General features: G+C 48.3%; 1 long non-coding RNA gene across 2 annotated transcripts in view; it reads right to left on the reverse strand.

Moving 5' to 3' along the window:
* LOC308594007 overlaps positions 1-21,607 on the reverse strand; it is a 56,426-nt gene that overhangs the window by 25,325 nt on the left and 9,494 nt on the right. The window contains exon 1 of one of the 2 annotated variants that reach the window (XR_014011215.1): positions 7,830-8,819. The exons of the other annotated variant lie outside the window; for it this stretch is intronic. This is a non-coding gene — a long non-coding RNA (uncharacterized lncRNA). Of the gene's footprint in view, positions 1-7,829; positions 8,820-21,607 lie in introns of those variants that run through there. 2 annotated transcript variants of the gene reach the window in all.

A 21,607-nucleotide genomic window follows, 5' to 3' on the forward strand; every position in this document is an offset into this window, starting at 1 on the left:
TTCTTAACCTGAGGTACCACTGTATTTTGTTGGAAGCCACCCAGAGTGGCTGGGGAAACCCAGCCAGATGGGCCGGGTATAAATAAATTATTATTATTATTATTATTATTATTATTATTATTATTATTATTATTATTATTGTGGTACCTCAGGTTAAGAACTTAATTAGTTCTGGAGGTTTTACAGGGCAACAGGAGCTCACAAAAAACCCAAAAAGTTTGTTGTTCCAAGAATCTTACAAAGTTCTGAAGGAAAGTACAGGAAAGGGAGACAGAACGAAATTATGCAAAATGATAAAAATGCAGAATAAAGAATACAAATCAGGAGGAAATTGTGCACATTTGCTTGATATAGATTTTTGAACAAGCAGAAGTAACCCATGATGGCTCAATCGCAAAAGCATATGCAGGTTTTTTAGTTCACCAGAATTCTGGAGAAGAATTTGTGTGAAAAGTATTGTGTTCTATTTTGTGTGTTTTTTTGTGGGACTCTCATAATGGTATTGTTTTATACTACTCTTTTATGGAACAATGCAGGTTTAACAATTCACCTTTTCTTGCATTAGACTTTGGATAATCTTGGGCAGGCATATATATGTGCCTAGCATTAATCTAGGGCTGCCATTGGTTCACCCAGAGATGTCGGTCCAAGATGTGAAATCACCTGAATGTCTGGAGGCTTACTGAGCTTGTGGATAAGCACAAAAGGGACGTAGCAGTGATACTATAACTGGTTAGTAGAAAGCACAGTGGCATTGTACTTGCCTTAATATTGTCTTGTGGATTCAATTTGCATTTATGAAGTGAGGTGAACAGCTTTGGGAGATGAACTGGTGAATTTCCCCATCTAATAGAGCAAGAATACACCGGGATCTGAAATATCAGATGAGCTAACTGAGCAGCACTGTGAATTGATGGTTTCCCAGCTTCTGGCTGAGGAGAAAGGCACATTCACCCCTCGGGCTGCCTAGCTATGCCAAGTGCAAAGCCAGCTGCGAGGCGAAGGGAGGCAGTGAGCGAGAAAATGCCCAGACCCTTGTGTTAAATTCCTATGCACTAGCCCTGTCACTTCCTGTCACTACACTTTGCCCTTCATGTGAATCTCCTGCTCAGTTAAAGGTGATGTATTAGTGAAGCAATAACTGAGGGGTGTCGGCTTCCTGTCCCGCCCCCCCAAACCTGCTACAAGCAACCTTCTTCACCTGGCTAGGTGCCAACCACTAGCTAGGGCGATCTCACAAAGGGGAAATGTTTGGTGCCACTTTCAATTACGGTATATAGTATATACACACAAAGTACCAAATGTGGTGACAGCAATAATAAAACAACAACACCACTAACTGGCTTATAAGTATAAAACCAAATTTACTAGAATAATAGCTAGAATAGAGATAGACTTGTAACCCTTCAAACAACAAACATACTAAGGTGCCATGTGCAAGACAAAGCCTGGAAATACTGTAAACATGGAGTGGATAAATGTACAACTGTATCTTAACAAGTTACATGTGCAGTAAACGCTATACAGACTGGATAAATGAACTGTTCCACAAGCAGCATAAGTCCAATCATAGAACGGCAACCCAGTGTGTTACCCTTGCCGTTGTGGCGGCATGGGGTTGCAGTTCCGTGATTGGACTTACACTACTTGTACAATTATCCATTGTGCTGCTCTGGTTCACCAGAAGCGGCTTAGTCATGCCGGCCACATGACCCAGAAGCTGTCTGCGGACAAACGCCGACTCCCTTGGCCTATAGAGCGAGATGAGCGCCGCAACCCCAGAGTCGGTCACGACTAGACCTAATGGTCAGGGTTCCCTTTACCTTTACCTTTAGCTCAGAAGCAGCTCTTGAGATGGGGTCACTACACTAGCTTCCCAGCATGTGGGTCTCTGCTGCTTACCAGAAGATGGAGGGGCAAAGAAAGGAGAGGTTGGCATGGTGCAAACGGACTGGTGGAGCCAATTGTCACACCTGCTGGTGCGTTTGCACCATACAAACTTCCCTGCCACCTTGCCCCCTTCAGCCCCAGTGAACAACAGCAACACACCTGCCAGGAAGCTAGCATAGTGACTCCACTTTACACCCCCTTAGTTTCAGTTTGGAGCTAGAAGGCTGTCAGTGACAGAGGGGTGAACCTAAGTCCCAGTTTTGTCTATTCACTGGAACGGACACAAGGAGTCCATACAACTGAAGCATTCCGAACTTAAAAATGGAAAGTGTAATGCTGGTGGTTAATAAAAGAGGTTTAAAGACTGTCTCATGGCAAATTTTTAAAAATGTAGTATAAATACTAACAATTGGGAAACACTGGCCTGCAAGCACTCCAATTGGAGAACAGCCTTGACCAAAGGTGTCATGGGCTTTGAAGACACTCGAACTCAGGATGCAAGGGAGAAATATGCTAAGAGGAAGACACACTTGGCAAATCCACACCGTGATCAACTCCCGCCCAGAAACCTATGTGGAAGCACGTGTGGATCCAGAATTGGCCTCCACAGTCACTTACAGACTCATTGTTAAAACCGTGTTTACTCGGCTACAAGTGATTGCCAAAGAAGAAGAAGACCATTCTATGTTGCAGGCAACCAATACAATCCACATAGAATGATAGATAGGAAAATATGTCTGACTTCCTCAGTGGCCAACACAAGAGGAGTGAATCACATAGCAGATGTACAGTCTTCTCCACAGGCAGAGGAAATGAGATTGCAGATAGGACAGAGCTGGGGTGGGGGTTTGGAGTAGCATTGTGGGTTAAACCACAGAGCCTAGGACTTGCCAATCAGAAGGTTGGCGGTTCGAAACCCCGCAACAGGGTGAGCTCCCGTTGCTCAGTCCCTGCTCCTGCCAACCTAGCAGTTCAAAAGCACATCAAAGTGCAAGTAGATAAATAGGTACCCCTCCAGCGGGAAGGTAAACAGCGTTTCCGTGCGCTGCTCTGGTTCGCCAGAAGCGGTTTAGTCATGCTGACCACATGACCCAGAAGCTGTACGCCAGCTCCCTCAGCCAATAAAGCGAGATGAGCACCGCAACCCCAGAGTCGGCCACGACTGGACCTAGTGGTCAGGGGTCCCTTTACCTTTACCTATTGCAGATACTAATATTGTGCAGCTTGAAGGAACTGGATGCATAAGAACTGTCTCCTTTTGGAATAAAACATTGTCCAGACCCATAAGTTTGATTCAAAGCTTTACTTGCAGAACTTTCTTCAAAACAGAAAAAAACAGTACATCCAAACATTTTCAGAAGATCATGTGCATGTTCAGCACAGGCTCAGCTTCTTCGAAATTAAATAACTTATAATCTGAGCTGATAAATATCTCATACACAGGCTCCGTTAGCCTGTATTCCAACCCCAAGCCTGTTGAGCTCCTGGAGTGAGTCATTCACACAACTTTCTCCCACAGAGCCTGGGAACAAAAGACCACCAAAGACCAACTCCCTAAGATGGCAATCTGCAATTCAATAACTCTCATGTGATCTACAGTTAAACACTCACATGTTAGCTAGCAGAGACAGTGACAGTTAATTATCAACCCATGTATGTGCTTTTCTGTAGCTTCAGTGGAATCTTCCACTTAAACCCTTTCAGCAATGCACACAGGCATTCTCCATTTCAGTGTGAATTAAACAATTATACTTAACAAAAACAAAACAAGAAACTGGGCTACATTAATGGACACTCTGCACGTGTTGCGGTGAACTACCATCATGAAAAGTTCATTTGGTTAATTGTGCATTGATCTTAGGTATTTTTGGAATTATCTTCTGCAAAGTTGTTCTCTGTTCATTTTCTCTTCCTATGTGTTTCTGTTACATTCTTTTAAAATTGAGGGAAATGATGACAGCAAAATGAAATATTTTAAAGCCCTTTTGCTTTGTATAGGATCAAACTGTACTGTGGCATTATTAACACCACTACGAAACAGGGGTGAGGCTTGTCACCCTCCTCCCAGAGACCCTCACAGACAACAGTTCTGAAGTTGAAGCTGTTGCTAAGCAACATAGCTTCCTACTGTGCATGTGCCACAGCATACCATATCACCACTCATAGGATAAAGTAGCCAAAAATAAAATGCTTTACAAAAACTACCTACATGTTATACACTTACTGTATTATGGCAAAACACATAGTTTGCATTCCTCCTAATTTAATGCAATAATCTTTCCTCAAATGGAGAAATCTGCCAACAAAGTCTAACCATATTTTTAAAAAGCCATTTGCAAAGCAGTTTACAGTGCAATCCTAACCCCATATGTCTATTCAGCAGTACCGTAGATTCCGGCGTATTAGGCGACAGGGCATATAAGACGACCCCCCCCCAATTGGCAGCTGCCAATTTGGGGGGTCGACTTATACGCCCATTCTTATATGCGGCAGCGGGCTCCGCACTGGGAGGGAGCCGCCCAGCGAAGTTGGCTTAGCATCGCTGGGCAGCTTCATCGGGCAGCTTCCTCCCGGCGCAGAGCCCACTGCCCAGTGGCGTAGCGTGGGGGGTGCAGGGGGGGCCGGCAGCACCGGGCGCAACATCTGGGGGTTAGGGTTAGGGGGCGCAAATCCACAGGTTAGGGGGCGCAAATTACTTGCCTTCCCCCGGGTGCTGACAACCCACGCTACACCACTGCCACTGCCCACTGCCACTGCCCAGCAAACCCATACCCAGTGTATAAGACAACCCCCGACTTTTTAGAGGATTTTCCGGGGTTAAAAGGTCGTCTTATACGCCGGAATCGACGGTAAGTTATATTGAACTCAATGGGGCTTCCTCCCCCTAAGCAGAGCCATAGTTATGGCGGGGGGGCTAGCCAGCATTTTTGCCCCAGGTGAAGCCCCCAGAGGGGCACCATTGATGCTCCCAGCCTGTGTGTGTGCACGCGCACACAAATGCATTTGGGAGCGTGCCAAACCAGTTCTTTGACCCGGTGAAATAATGCCTAGTTTTGCCCCTGCGGCCTCAGTGGGGTTAGGATTGCAGCCTAATTACACACAGGTCTCACTTACCGAACATAATGCATTCCCAAGAAAGTGTTTGCTAGGTGAGCATTTGCATAACGAGTTGATGATTTTCATATAATGAGTGGGAGAATAGCGGGATCTGAGAATCCGAGGAGTTTCCACTGTCCAATATCTCCCATTCAATATCCTTGTTGGTTCTCAGACTTGCTGCCATGCAGATTGCTTTTATTCCTTGCCCTGAGTTGGAAGCAAGGAAGGAAGGGGGCACCCTATTTTGTTTTAATGTGTTGACCATTGTTTTTAATTTTTATTCTGGCTAGGGGCCCCAAAAGGTGAAAGTGGCCTGGGCACCTCTGTGTCCTTGATGAAACAGCCAGTGGTTTCATCTGATACCATCTTCTCCCTCAATCAGGCATCTCTAAGGTCATAGAATCATAGAACTTTTTTGAATTGGAAAGGACCCTGAGGGTCATCTAGTCCAATCCCCTGCAATGCAGGAATATGCAGTTGTCCCATACAGGGATCGAACCTGCAACCTTAGTGTTAAGATATCAGCTGTGATGGCCTGGGACTCGGGCTCGGACTCGGACTCGGAGCCAGAAGAGTCTCAGTCCGCACTGGATCCTGTGCCTCAGGCAGCATCTGAACCTAGTCTGGGGCCTGATTCTGAAGAGCCCCAGTCTGCACAGGTTCCCCTGCAACAAGCACCAGCTGGGCCGAGTCAGGGGCCTGAGCCTGCCCTGGCTCCAGATGTGGGTATTACCTCATTGCCTTCAGCTGGGCCATCACTTACAGCTGCTCCACTACCAGTTGGGTCAGGGGAGGCTGAGGCGGCCTCTGGGTCTAGTAACCCGCCGACATATCCCGAGTTGCAGAGACTGAGGTCTGAGAGAAGGAGAGACCTGAGTACTCGCAGGAGGAGTGCTCACCTTCAGGCGAGACAGGGAGGTGAGTCACCGGGGGATCAGGACCGGCCATTACCCCGACAGAGATAAAAGGCTGCTGGACCCTGCTCCAGGTTGTGGGAGCAATGTTGCTGTTTGCCAGTACCTGCCTATGATCCTGTGTCTGACCTTGTCTGGTTTCCTGCCTCATTTCCTGCCTTGGCCCTGTCGGACTGACTCCTTGCACAACCCTTGGATTCGGGACCATACCTGGACCGTGTTACTCGGGTTACCCCCAGGCCCAGCACATCAGCACCGCATTCTAACCGACTGAGCTATCCATTATGCCACCCTAGCTCACCAAGCTCCACCCACTGAGCCATCAGCCACTTCTCTTTAGCACCAAAACTACACTTGGGAAAATGTGGAAATAAAGGGTGTCAAATTGAATCCAGATGAACCAGGCTGATTGCATTCTTTTCTGTGATGTAGACTTAACGCTGTTAATAATAATAATAATAATAATAATAATAATAATAATAATAATAATTTATACCCCGCCCATCTGGCTGGGCTCCCCCTTCCAAAAATATATATTAAAATACTGTAATACCTCAAACATTAAAAGCATCCCTAAACAGGGCTGCCTTCAGATGTCTTCTAAAAGTCTGGTAGTCGTTGCTCTCTTTGACATCTGGTGGGAGGGCATTCCACAAGGAGGGCGCCACTACCGAGAAGGCCCTCTGCCTGGTTCCCTGTAACTTGGCTTCTCGCAGTGAGGGAACCGCCAGAAGGCCCTCGGCGCTGGACATCAGTGTCCGGGTAGAACGATGGGGGTGGAGACACTCCTTCAGATATACCGTTATTTCAGCTGTAGGTGGCACTGAGTCCAGATGAAGCCACGAGTCATGCTGCTGTTCTGGACTGTACTTTTACAATAAAGCTGCTCTTCTTTTAAGCAAACATTTTGGCCTAGCTTCTTCCCTGAAATGACCTGACGCTTCCCCTGTTCCAACACTGCCACCCACCCTGGACTCTGCCTTTCACCTTTGGCCCTTTCCTGGGGCTAAATTCTGGCCAGTTGTTCTCCATTCCTAGTTCATCAGCTCTGTAATACTGGACTAAGTGGGAAGGCACATGGAATTGGGGTGCTTGCCTCACTTTTATGGGGAGTCAGCTTGGGCTCTGTGTTGAGCAATGTAGGGATGCCAACGCACTCCTTTGCCCTGTTCACCAGCCATTCAAGGACCAGCTGTAGCAGCATCTTAGTACAAAATTTTATCTCTTCAGACAGGTGGCTTACATTATGATGCTCTCTTGGTTGCCCAGGAAGACATCCATGGCAGGCAAAACCCCACACAAAAATAGCTTTGAATTTCCCCCCACCCTGCTCTAACCTGTTCTCTTCTGGCTGTGACAACCATACAGCCAGTCCATCACAACACTATTTCTAGGGAAGATCAAAGCATGCCTTCTTCTTTTTTGCACCTCTATCATGGGGCAGCACCATCTTTATTCCTTGCACTGGAATCTCAACCTAAATACTTTTGGGGAAATGAGGTATATCGTGTCCTCCCTTAAAGTGTTGTGGTGACACCTGGAAACTGAAACCCTGTGTTGTGGGTAGGTAAGATTGGTCAGCCACAACACCCAATTGATACAGTAGGTCCCTTGATGCTGGGTTCAATCTGACCAATGGGGTGCAGTCCAAACGGATCGAGGGACCTTTATATACCCATGCACGTGACCCAGAGCTTCCTCTTTCGGCGTGTGCATTCGGAACAGCAACAGCGTGTCCTCTGTGCGTCCAAGAGAGGGCTATTTACCTTCGATGGATCGTCCTGGTGATATCTTTCCGTTTTCCCTTCTTTCCCAAATCCAATTTATTTTCTTTGTTAATTTTTGCTCCTTTCCCTTCCTTTTCCTTCCCTCCTTCGGCCCCTGAGTGCTCCTGCTTGCGGAGCTTCCCGCTGCCCATTTAATCACCTTTGGTTTCCTTGCGCAGCGGTCTTTTGATTCATTTCCTTAGAAGGGCTTTCGCCCTCACCCAGGAGTGCTTCCTGTTCGGAGCTTTCCTCTGCCTGTTCAATCGCATTTGGGTTGCTTTGTGCAGCGGTGTTTAATTCAGTTCCTTAGAGGGGCCTTCGCCCACGGGGCAGGTGCTCCGGAGTGCTTTCGGTTCATGGACCTTGCTGCTGCCCATGTAGCATCGTCCTCGGGCTCCCCCTTGAGCAGTGGCTGTTGCGAAGTTCCTTTGAAGGCTTTTCGCCTAACGGGCCTGTGCCTCTGAGCGCTCCCTGTCTACAGAGCTTCCCACTTCCCCTCAGGCTCTTCGAGCAGCGGCCTTTCATATCGGATCCAGCTGAAGTTGCAGTTTTGGAAGGAACGCCATCTTGTGTGGCGGGAGCGCCATCTTGTTTTGGCAGGAGCGTCCTTTTTTTTTCTTTTTTTTTTTTGCTGCCTGGGTGTCTTTAATTTTGTTGTAGTATCCCTGCTTGTTACAGATGGGTTTAAAATGCCTGTTAAGAGGAACCCTAGTCCTGCTCTCCCTTCAAAAAGGGTAATTAGAGGACCGTCTCAGTTATTGCGTTCAGTGCAGGCCCCAGCAGTTCCTCAGCATACGCTGGATCGCTTGGGTGCTATTGTGGCCAATATTGGTTCAGACCCTGTGGCCTTGACAAGGTTTAATACTGAGCTTAAGTCATTGGCTCAGCAGTTTGGGAGGCAGCCCGGCCCCTCCACATCTTCCACTGTTTTTGAGGCCCATGGTCCCTCTGATGCGAGTGAAGGGAGCGAGGCCTATGACCCTTCTGGGGCCCTGCTCTCCCAATTCCAACCTTCTAGGATCCCAGCCCCAGCTAGGCCTAGGGGTCGTCCTAGGAGTATGGGTGCCATGGTTCAGTAGGCGTTTCGGTCCAGTTTGCCACATTCCCAGTCGGCACCTCCGGGGTCTTGGGAGCTCAGGGCCTTCAGTTGCACAACTTCTTCCCAGCTGAGTGCCTCCCATGTTTTTAGTTCTGTGCAGGATCAGCTCCATCGAGAGAGGCGCTCAGCATCCAGTCTTCGGAGGAGGATCTCCCGGTGCCTAGGGTCCCTTCATCCCGTGGCAAGTCATCACTCCAAACGCAGGGCCAAGAGGCGCAGAGGTGGTGATTTCTCCTCTTCTACTGGTACATCTTCTCAGTCCTCTGATGATGATTCAGATGTGGTTATGGGTCTTCATTGGGGCCACGGTGAGGGGGTTTCAGGCCTTCCCAGGTGGGCGTGGCAGCGTAGCGCCAACACGCACAGGGCTAGGTACGGCCTTCCCCTCGAATGCATTGATGGCGAACCGGTCAAGGATTTTAAAGTCTCAACCAATGCTGTCAGGGATATTATTCCCAATGTGCATTTGCCTCCCAGGTTGCGAAACAGGATTCTCAATGGTTGCTATGTGGGTATCTTCAAACCAGTGGCGTAGCGTGGGTTGTCAGCACCCGGGGCAAGGCAAGCAATTTGCGCCCCCTAACCCGTGGATTTGCGCCCCCTAACCCTAACCCCCAGATGTTGCGCCCAGTACAGCCGCCCCCCTGCACCCCCCACGCTACGCCACTGCTAAGGGGACAAGGAACACGCGTGGGGTGGGTGGAGAAGGATGTGGCTAATAATGCAGGAGGGGGGTCTAAGGGGAAAAGGAGCTCGCATGGGGTGGGTGGAGAAGGAGCTTTTCGGAGAGCTGAGCGGGGAGGGGGGAGGGAAAGAGCACTGTTGCTTTAAAGGAGCCAACCGGACAGCAGCCACTTACAGCAGTGTAAGCAGCTCCTTTCCACTCCCGCTTTGCTCCTTCTCTCCCTCTTTGCTGCTTTACACAGCTAATGGCAAATCCCCTGCAACCCAAGTCCTGCTCAGCGGATCAGCTGAGACGCTGGGAGAATTGTAATTTCCCCCTCTCCCTCATCCCGTGCCCTCCTGTCCCCAGCAGCCTTTTAAAAAACTTTTTTACTGGTTTTCACTGCGCTCGTGGCTCAGAGCCCTCCTGTTCCCTGCCGTCCCTCTGCAGCCTCATTGCTCCGTTTAGAGAGCGCACGGACCTTTGCAAGCTGAGGCTGCAGCAGCTGTTGCTGGCTACGCGGCGCCTTTTCCGGGTCCCTATGGCTCCCGTCTGTCCCTCCTCGCGTGTAAGCGGCTGCTGCCCGCTTTGCTGGCATGGCTCTCCTTCCCTCCCTCCTCCTCAGCTCCACCCCCTCCTCCTGGCTGTAAAGCAAGCATGAGTGCTCGCTCCACCTCCTCCTCCTCCCGGCTTTGCTGCTGCTGCTGCTGCTGCGCGGCTCTTTTCCTCCACCAACGGCGCGCTGCGCCTTGGAGAGGTTCCCGCTTCCTCGAGGGGGGCCGGCCAAACGCGCCCCCCAAAATGTTGCGCCCGGTGCGGCCGGCACCCCTGGCACCCCCCACGCTACGCCACTGCTTCAAACTCCTTCCCCCTAATGAATGCCCGGACAAGGATAAGCAGGCTATTTCGGTGAAGGGCAAGGCCAGCTCTCTTAAAGTGGAGAGAACTTTTGAGAGATGGCTTGATATCCAGACGAGGAATGCGTTGGAAGGAACTTCTCCCTACGGTGCGGGTGAAGGTGTCTGCGGAAGGCACGCCTGTGCAGCTGGGCGAGAACGATTTGCCGGAAGCTCCTGGCTTGAGCCTGTGGACTCAAAATGTTTTGGTCGCAGCTGTTGCAGCAACGTGTGTGATGAGGTAGCTGGTGCCCAGCTGCCACCGAAAGGGCCAGGAGGTGAGTCCAGAGCGCAGTGGCCAAGAAGGTTCTGGTCTTGGACCCATCACCCAGGCAATACCTTCCGTGATGTGTCCCTTTACAGGCTTGATGGGGTTCATCTGTCTGTGATTGGGAATGATTTGTGGCTGACCTCCGTGTCAGCAGGGTTAAGGGATTGGTTACAGGTGTGAGTGGTTGGTGGCGAGCGCAGGTGCTCGTGTGGTGGATAGGCTCTGGTTCAGGTGATAGGGATGGGAGAACAGTTTCGCCATCCCTATGTGAAGGGTATTTCGTTAAAGGAATCCAGGGACTCAAATGGTTTGGTCAACCCTTGAGAGGGGGTTGTGCCCATGCCTGAGTCCAGGGGGACATCTGGGTGGCGGACATAGTCAGTTCCCGGCTTTTCGCCTACGCAGGTGTTCACCCTTGGCTCACCTATGCTGGAACCCTGGGTCAGCGCTACCTGCATGGCAGGGAGCTAGTCAAACCAGAGCCTATGAACCACTCACTTTCTGTAATCAATAAAGTTGTGGCCTAAATTCTGCCAAAAACCAAACTAAAATTTGAGTCAAGTATGAATTTATTTAGGGGGAGGTTTCTGGGTCTGAACACGCAATTAACATTTTGTTAAACGGTTTTTGCAGCTGTGGCAAAGCAGTGGCACTCTCATGACTCTTTGGGGCCACCTACCCCCACAGTGATGTAGTGGCCTTCCTCACATCGAGGCATCATATAGCAAGATGGCCGGAGGGAACTGTATGTATCCTGCCATGGTAGCAAAATCTGTTTGAGAAAAATGAGAGGAGGAAACTCTGCTTTTTAAATTTGCTAATTGAAGCTCTTCTCCCCAAAAGTCTCTGGAGCATGAGAAGCTCTGGCAGCCTCCCTTTCCAGCTTCCTGGGCACCCTGCTAACATGCTGCCTTAGTTCCCAGCCTTGTCTTCTCTAAGCCCATCTTTCCTTCCATAATATTTTGCTGGTATCCCAGCACAAATCTTGTGGATGGAGATATATGAGGGTTTGTGTCGGAATAGCAGGGGTTTATTAGGTTTGAGTAGGAAGCTCTGAAGGGCTGAGTTCACAATTAAGGTCCCAAAGGCATCCTATAAAGCATTTTGACACGGGGGAATCTGCGCCTGATTATGAGCATCCTTCATCATCAAATATTAATGCCAAAGATGCTTAGAAGCGGGCAAAAGAATTATAGAATTTAATATCTACCCTGCTCTGTCAATAGACTGGGAGAAATGTACTCGCCCCACCCCATGCACAAAAATGTTTGCATTGCTTCTGTGTAAACTGGAAGAATGGCAACATTAACAAGCACGGCTCTTGTAGCAGAACCACTGGGAACTGCAGAGAAGGAAACACCAGGGATCAGAAGTGTTTAATATGCTGGTGAATTAGCTCATTAAACTGTAGTGGGGAATCTGTGCAGCCAAATTAAAATGCAACAGAGAAATCCATCTGAAGCAAGGAGGCTGAACTGCAGTCGCTGCTGTTTATTGCACATTCATGCACCCCTGGGCTCCTGGGCTCCCTCTACTTGGCTTGCCGCTGCTCAACATACCTAAATCCTGAACGCTATATCACCTCCTCTAAAGTCACATACCGTACTTAAAACTCAATGTATGCTGTTCCGTGAAGGACTGGGAAGTAATCACAGACTCAAAAGAGAGAGCATCAGTTAAACACAGTTATACTGCAGAGGTCTCCTACTTAATTCTGTTATTGCTGTAGTATCAGTATTACAGATTTACAGTACTTTAATCGTTATTTCCTCCCCATGGGAATATTGGGAATTGTGATTCTGTATAGTTATAAGAACTGTACTTCTGTATCATCGGTTCTCAAATACAAAATCCTTAACACTCTCACCAAATTCCTGTTTCCAGGATACTCTGGGAAGGCATGGTAATAAACTGATTAAAGTCAACGTAGGCTTATAGTGGGTTTCTCCAATTCAGTGCCCATAGGGTTCATTCAGCATAGGCATTCCTTGCCCTGCATCTCTTTCAAAAGCTACACTAACCATCTCAAAATTTGAAAATTTGGGGGGGAAATAAAAATTTCAAAAGTTTGCCAAAATTTCAAAATCAAAATCTTCACTGCCTTGGGCACTGTGAACTCTGAGGGAAGGGGGCGTTTGCTTATTCCCCTCTACACAATGGAACAGAAGACCATGTGCTTACCAGGAAGTACACTCAGAAAAATACTCTTTAGCATAGGATCTCCATCCTTTGTAATCCTTGAAAAATACTCAAAAATACGCAACACTGGGGCCAATAACCCTTTGTGGGAATGTTCAGGGTGGCAGGAGAGGATATATTGTTTATTAATATCCTTCCTAACTTACATTAGCAAGTTTCTTTACTTAGCAGAGTGCATTCCCCTTTACACAGCAGAAAACTGGTTGCAAACTCGTGTGAGTTTCTTAAGACAATATCATAGGCGCCGACTCCATGGGGCTTGAGGGGGCCCGAGCCCCCTCAAAAATTTGTTTGGGGGGGCTCAGCCCCCCCAATAATCTCGGGCGGCGGTGGGCGCGTCCGCGGCTTTTATAGGGCGCCCGGCGCGCACCAGCTCGATAACGGGCACCGGCGCGGCGGGGGGCGCCGGGCCGGGGGAGGGGGGCGGCCGGCCTGTCTCCTTGGCAACCCCACTGAGCAGCGCCGGCTCCCCCGGGAGGGCCATCCCCCCGCGCCGCCGATCGCCAACATCGCCGACGCTGTGGCTGCCCGAGCCCGAGCCCGAGCCTGAGCCCGACCCGGAGCCCGAGCCCGAGCCCGAGCCTGAGCCCGACCCGGAGCCCGAGCCTGAGTCCGACCCGGAGCCTGAGCCCGAGCCCAAGCCCGTCAGTCAGTCAGTCAGGAAGGAAGGAGAAATGGGGAGGGAGACGAGGGAGGAAAATTGCGCGCAGGGTGAAGAAAGGAGAAGGGCGAACGAGACGAGCTTCCAACCCAAAAAAGGGCTGGAAGACTGGGAGGATGCAGGATCGGGAAAGAAAGCGACGCCTTCCCCGCCCGCGACGTCGCCCGCTTGTCATTGGCAACGCAGCGGGCGCCCAGAGGGGCTGGGCACCGGCGCAGGGCCGCTCCGCAGCCGCGGAGGACAGCTGCGCGGCTAGCAAGGTGTGCCGCGTAGAGCGCGGCCCTTGTGTGGCCCGGTGGCCAGGCAAGCTTGGGCGGGGACCCCCATGCGAATCTAAGACGGGAGAAGGGGGCAGAGCAAAGGGGGTCCCTTCCCCAACCTCCGGCTCTGAGACTTCCCTGCGCCCCAGAAAAGCGAAAGGATTTTCTCTCTTTTTTTAATATATAAATATTTTATTAAGTTTTCAAATACAAAGTTAGAAACATACACTGAAGAAAAAAGTAAAAGAACAAGAAAAAGAAAAAAAGAAAAAGAAGAAAAGAAAACCAACCATTCAACACATTTTTTATATAACTAACTGGACTTCCTCGTATCTCCCTTACCCTGCATTCTTTATAATAAAGATATCAGCAAATTATTACCTTGTTTCGTACCTTATTTTGTACTTTTCAAATACTATACCTCTAAATTTAACATACTTTTCATCAGTTACTTATATCTTAAATTAAACATAGTATTACCTTAGATTTTGACCTTTTCTTACTTAAAATATAATTTCCTGTTTCCCAAATCTAATTGCTGAAGCTATAGTTTCCGAATCGTGTAAATTTTTAACATTCATACAACTTATATTGTTTTTGTAAATAGTCCTTAAATTTTTTCCAGTCCTCTTCCGTTGTTTCTTCTCCCAAATCTCGGATTCTGCCAGTCATTTCAGCCAGTTCCATGTAGTCCATCAATTGCGTCTGCCACTCTTCCAGTGTGGGCAAATCTTGTGTCTTCCAATATTTTGCGATAAGTATTCTTGCTGCTGTAGTTGCATACATAAAGAAAGTTCTATCCTTCTTTAACACTTTCTGGCCAACAATGCCCAAGAGGAAGGCCTCTGGTTTCTTGGGAAAGGTATACTTAAATACCTTTTTTAACTCATTATAGATCATTTCCCAGAAGGTCTTCACTTTTGGACAAGTCCACCAGAGGTGAAAGAATGTCCCTTCAGCCTCCTTACATTTCCAACATTTATTATCAGACAGGTGATATATTTTTGCAAGCTTGACTGGGGTCATGTACCACCTATAAATCATTTTCATAATATTTTCCTTCAAGGCATTACATGCCGTGAATTTCATTCCGGTGGTCCATAACCTTTCCCAGTCCTCAAACATGATGTTATACCCAATATCCTGAGCCCATTTTATCATGGCTGATTTGACTGTCTCATCCTGAGTGATTTTCTCTTCAACCTGCCCTCCATCCTCTTGCAGAAAACTCTTTGCCTGCCCTGCCCGTATCTCGTTTTTGCTTTTTAATTCCACACACGCACCCTTCGGACTTCGTGGCAATCGGGCGCGCGGGTGCGTTTCCTAAGAGAGTGAGGACCCCCGCCTCCTCCCCACCTGCTCCCTCGCCAGCCAGCCGCGCGCCCTAGCCGGAGAGCCCCGGCCGTCCCCGTCGCGCAATCGGCTGGATCTCCCTTCAGCAGGCCGTGCTCACAACTCGGCCCAGGGACCCCCAGCAGCGGATCTCCGGCTCAGCTGAAGAATCCGGCAACAAGCCCCCTCCTCCCCAATCGCTCCGCCGAAATACGCTCCAAAACCCCCCAGATAGGCCGCCGGCCGCCAAGTCTAGTGGCGCCCTGAGCGAGGGTCTCTCCCCAACACCGCCACCTCGAACTGCGTTCTCCCGGCTACCCGAGCGAACCAGCGGCAGGACCCCGGTATGGGCCCCCCCAATATTTTTTATAAGTCGGCGCCCCTGGACAATATGTAATTCAATCTGGCTTGTCCAGATTGAAATGTGTCTAATATTTTCCTGGTAAGACCCCTTGAATCCCTCCTAAAAGAATAAAGACACCACAATCTTATTCATTAGCAATAAAAAGGAAGTTTGCTCACGATCAGGCAGAGCACAGTGTGATCCCTGAAGGCAGGCTTAAGGCTTCAAGTTACAAGCATATGCAAACAGGTTTACCCTTGCAGTTAGCAGTCCGGGAAGTTCAAGGGTGGAAAGCAGATGCAAAAGGAGGGGAAGTGGCAGCATGCCTTGGCCTTTTACCAGGTCTGGAAAGGTCACGCCCACCCACTAGTCACATGCAAGGGAAGGATGCTCCAGGCCAGGAGGAACAGGAAGTTTTGACTGGCTGGACCAAACATTCCCTTGCATGTGGACTCGTAATCTGGTGAACTGGGTTCGCTTCCCAGCTCCTCCACATGCAGCTGCTGGGTGACCCTGGGCTAGTCACACTTTTCTGAAGTCTCAGCCCCACTCACCTCACAGAGTGTTTGTTGTGGGGGAGGAAGGGAAAGGAGATTTTTAGCCGCTTTGAGACTCCTTAAGGGTAAGTGATAAAGCGGGATATCAAGTCCAAACTCCTCCTCCTCCTCTTCTTCTTCTTCTTCCCTTGCATGTCCACTCTAGCAAAACAATGAATGTTGTACAGTGGTACCTTGGGTTAAGAACTTAATTCGTTCTGGAGGTCCGTTCTTAACCTGAAACTGTTCTTAACCTGAAGCACCACCTTAGCTAATGGGGCCTCCTGCTACCGCTGCGCTGCTGGAGCACGATTTCTGTTCTCAACCTGAAGCAAAGTTCTTAACCTGAAGCACTATTTCTGGGTTAGCGGAGTCTGTAACCTGAAGCGTATGTAACCTGAGGTACCACTGTATTTGACTGCTCCCAGTAGATCACATCCCACACGGTGGAGGACTAGAGAAGTGTCCCATTTTAGCAGAAAATAAAAATGCATTTCCAAGGGTCTGTGGCTGAATTTTGGCATAGGTTTAGTTCATAGGGGTGCGTGATTGTTTCAAATTAAAAATGGAAACAAATAGGGCCTCGTTTGTTTGTTTTTTATATGATACTAGCAAAGAAATGAGTTCCAGAGTCACAAAGGAGTTCCAAACATTCATTCAGCTCAATTCTCAGGGCAGAGAGCAGCACCTGACATCCTTGGGCAGCTGGCACACCAGCAGCATCCCAGAAGAGCCTACCACGGATGCCCACTTTAACCCCACCCCTGCTTTTTGCGACCTGGTGTAGCCTTATTGGAGTTCACCGATTGGGTCTGCGTTGCTCCGGGACAGGAGGAAGAGGTCATCATCTCCAAGAATGCACTCTGGCGCTGTTCCCAGACCGGGTCTGTGGTCTTTGTGGTCAGGACATAAGATAAGGCACAGACGTGTCTTCTCTGTTCTACTGGTACAGTGAAGGCCATACTTGCCGTCACAAACTGATAAAGGAGAGAGCTTTGAGCACATCCGGGTTTTTGTTTATACATTGACTCAGAGCTCAAGTTAGTGGATTTTAGCTAAGGAAAAATAGGGATTTTGGTGCAGTTTCAAACTGCCTGCACAGTCAGTTTTGGGTTTGGGAAACCCATTCCTTCCCTGGCTTTTCAAGCAGCACCGTGCAATGAAGTGTAGCTCTGGTTTTAATTTCCCTGATGTAACATCACTCTGAAGAATTGTGGGAAATTAAAATGGCAGCTAGATCCAATCGTCTGCCCCTGCTTAGAGAGTTGCTTCCTGCTGCCCTAGACTGGCAAGTCCACCAGAGCCATCTCACACTGCTCAGGGGCCCCTCACACCTGGAGCCAAGGTGACTTCTACGTCTCAGAATTCTTTAGTCAAGGTCTGGGGTTCATGATAAAGAACATGCACAGAGGCAGAGAACATAAAATTCTCAAACTTCAAACAATAACAGTATTTTTTTCTTAATGAATGCATGTAGACAATTATAAAAGCATCAAACAAGCACTTCATGCAAGCCTGCTCTGGATCCCTTTTAGGAGTCATTTAATCAGTTAAATAATATATATGTTACTGTGATTAACAAAACAGAGTATTTTTTATTTATGTGGCAAAATGTTTCGGCTTCTGCCTTCATCAGCTGCTCTGATGAAAATGAAACGATGCAGTTTCCAAAGGTGGGAGTTACAAAGCTTTGAGGATGGGGTGATCAGGGAAGCTTCATGCCCTGAAGCGAAGCGATGCTGGTGCCAGGTTGAGGCCATGTGGTGTCCATGTGTCCAGTGGGCACATCCATAAGTTAACATTATTAGATCTGTCGGCATCCGAGTGCCTTGGAGACATCAAAGGTCAGGCCATTGGCACCAGCTAGACTACCACCCCTCCCATTTTTCAGATTGTCTCATGCCCCTGCTTTCATCTTCAACCTCATTACCATGCCTCCTACCCCCTACTTTTTTGCAACCCCATTTCCACCTTCACCCCCTTTTAGAAGGTGATGAGGATGCTCAGCAATGCAATGCAGGCAGGGCCGGCCCACTCATGAGGCAAGGTAAGGCAACAGAAGCCCATGAGGCGGAACCCCTGCGGGCCCCCTGCCACCAGCAAGAAGTGGACCGGCAACAGCATCAGTTTCCAACAACATCTGGCCAAAATTGCAAGAGATTTTTGCCAGAAGCCATTGCCACTGCTCCACAGACCCTGCCACACAACACAGGTAAGTGGGTGGGGGGCTTTAGTGGTGGTGGGGAGCAGAGCAGCGGCAGCAGGCAGTGGTAGCCTCAAGTGGCAAAACAGGAGACATCTTCCGTGAATGTAGGGGAGGAAGAAGTTGCCGGAAGTTGCCATGGAGGTGGTTTGTGAGCCAAGGGGGGTTGCACAAAAGGAGGACCAAAGGAGCAGGGTGTGTGGATGTGGGTGTGATAGTGAAAATGTGTTCAAAGTGGGACTGTGAAATCGAAGGGAGAATTGGCTTCTGAAATGGGAAGGGGAAGCTCAAAGGGGTTAATGCCAGGCTGTTGGTCACATGGAGGGAAAAGATTTATGGAGGGCCACCAAACCCCTATTGGTTCCACATTTCACCCCGGGTTGCAGTCAATGCTAGTCCTATTTGTAGTAGACCCATTGAAATTAACAGACCTAGGTTAGGCATGTTAGGAGGAAGTGTTCCATCTTCTTATAAGTCTTCTTTCCTCATAAGCCCTTACAACTACAAAGGCAAGGAAAGATGCTTGTGGAATTCTTGCAAAAGAAGGAGACAAAAGTTTGTTTCGTCTGTGTGGATTCCTTCTCCCTGGAGACGGAGCATTTGCAGGTTCCTCTGCTAGCCTATTTTTCATTTTTATGCACCAGCCATTCCTCTTGCACGTCACTTCTTACAGCCCCCTTGAGCATTTTCAATCCATTCCACGCAAGGTTTCCCTGCCTGAACCCATTTCCTTATTGTTTTTTAATTGTTTTGTGGTGGGGTGGGGTGTGTAGATAGAGATGTTAGTTAATAGCATGATCTCTGTGGGTTGAATCCAGACTTTACAGTAAACCTATTGAAATCAGTGGCACATAAGTCATGACTAACTTAAACCCCACTGATAGACAAATAGGGATATTTTTCTATGCAGGGGCTCAGGAAGATTGGCTGACTGCCAGACCCCACAGCCACAAAGGCAAGCTATTTTCAGCCTGATGGTGGGCAGGGGGTTTCCCTTTGTGGTTGTTACTTCAGGGGTGAGAATGAGGGCAAACACAGGCTGAGCTTAGAAAATGACTTTCAATAGGGACAAATGTAAGGCTCTGCACTTAGGCAGGAAGAGCCAGATGCACAAATAGAAGATGGGGGACGTCTGGCTTACTAGCAGTACATGTGAAAGGGATCTAGGGGTCTTGGTGGACCACAAGCTTAACGTGAGTCCACAGTGTGATGCTGTAGCAAAAAATGATAACACTCTTCTATGCTGCATCAACAGAAGTATTATTGCCCAGATCAAGGGCAATAATAGTACAGTGGTACCTCGCAAGACGAATGCCTCGCAAGACGGAAAACTCACTAGACGAAAGGGTTTTTTGTTTTTTGAGCTGCTTCGCAAGACGATTTTCCCTATGGGAAACTTGCAAGTTTGTTTCCTTTTTCTGAACACCGTTAATACAGTTGCGACTTGACTTCGAGGAGCAACTCATAGAACGCGGTGTGGTAGCCTTTTTTTGAGGTTTTTAAAGACTTTGGTGATTTTTGAAGCTTTTCCAAAACTTTCCCGACACCGTGCTTTGCAAGACGAAAAAAATCGCAAGACGACAAAACTCGCGGAACGAATTAATTTCGTCTTGCGAGGCACCACTGTACTACTCTATTCTGCCTTAGTCAGACCACACTTGGAATACAGTGGTACCTCAGGTTAAGTACTTAATTCATTCCGGAGGTCCGTTCTTAACCTGAAACTGTTCTTAACCTGAAGCACCACTTTAGCTAATGGGGCCTCCTGCTGCCGCCGTGCTACCGGAGCACGATTTCTGTTCTCATCCTGAAGCAAAATTCTTAACCTGAGGTAATATTTCTGGGTTAGCGGAGTTTGTAACTTGAAGCGTATGTAACCTGAAGCATATGTAACCCGAGGTACCACTGTACTGTGTCCAGTTCTGGGCACCACAATTTAAGGAGGATGTTGCAAGCTGGAATGTGTGCTGAGGAAGGCAACCAAGATGATCAAGGGTCTGGAAACTAAGCCTTATAAGGAATGGTTGAAGGAGCTGAATATGTTTAGCATGGAAAAGAGGACACTGAGAGGTGATATGAGAGCCATCCTCAAATATCAAAAGAGCTGTCACATGAAGGAAGGAAAGCAATCTTGTTTTCTTCTGACCTGGAGGGTAGGATTTGAACCAATGGCTTCAAGTTACAAGAAAGGACTAAACATCAGGAAGAACTTTCTGACATTAAGAGAAATTAAGACAGTGGAACAGTCTTCCTTGGGAGGTTGTGGACTCTCCTTCCTTTTTAAGCAGAGGTTGGATGGCCAGCTGTCAGGGATGCTTTAGTTGAGATTCCTACATTGCAGGGAGTTGGACTAGATGACCCTCTGCGTCCCTTCCAACTCTGCAATTCTATGATTCTATGGAAATCCTTAAGTCTAAAACCCCAACACTGAGCAGAGGTACAGTATTCCCCATGGTGTGCATATCTCAGAAATCTCAAAAATACGAGTGTAAAGTATGCACAAAAGTGCATTAATTAGTGAAAATGACATACATACAAACATGCATTATCATAGGGGAAATTGCTCTTCCAAAATGTGCATATTAGGCAAAACTGAATTAAGAAAGTGTGTAGTAGGAGAAAATGGTGCTAAAATGCTGGGGACCTTTTAGAAAAAAATCACAAATTGATGTGGAAATGTGGAGAACTGAACTGAAGATTGGAAAAATGAGAAACTGAGATAAACTGAAATTGACAGATTTGCTCATCCCTAGCAGGCACTACAATTACAATGTCTGTTGGGCAAAGGCACGGCAATATTTTACGTGCTCCATTCACTCCTGAGCCTCCACTAGTGAGGAGCAAGTCTTTCCCTGGCACTGAGAAAACAGTAAGGGAGCTCAGCAGCCAACCTAGTCAGAAAGCCAGCTCCCAGCACTTGCTTTCCAGGTGTGTTGAAGGGTTGCTATGGCTACCAGCACTGCCACTTTACTCAGCATTTGCTGTTAAGATAAGCTTTGGTCTATGTGTCACAGCAAGAAGCTGTTTGTGTATACTCTCTAGGGCGCTGTCTGGTTTTGCTTTGAATTACTTGTGTGATGCAGCCTCTCTTCCTGCCCTTGAGGTGGAAAGAGATAATTGTGCGACCTGGAACCATCAGGGTTCTTCCCCAGACACATCTTCTGTCTCACAATTTTATCCCAACCACTCTTACTTTATCTTATTGTCATGGATTATCACTTTCTTAGCTCTTTAGTTAGGCATCATTAAGAACACAGCAGCTCAGGGAGCTTTGTACACCCCCAGTTCAGCCAAACCTAGGTAAAGGGACCCCGGACAGTTAAGTCCAGTAGCGAACAACTCTGGGGTTGCGGCGCTCATCTCGCTTTACAGGCCAACGGAGCCGGCGTTTGTCCGCTCCGCAGACAGTTCTTCCGGGTCATGTGGCCAGCATAACTAAGCCGCTTCTGGCACTGTGGAACACCGACACCAGAG

This window comes from Podarcis bocagei (genome assembly GCF_964188305.1).
Source record: "Podarcis bocagei genome assembly, chromosome: 8".
NCBI lineage: Eukaryota > Metazoa > Chordata > Lepidosauria > Squamata > Lacertidae > Podarcis > Podarcis bocagei.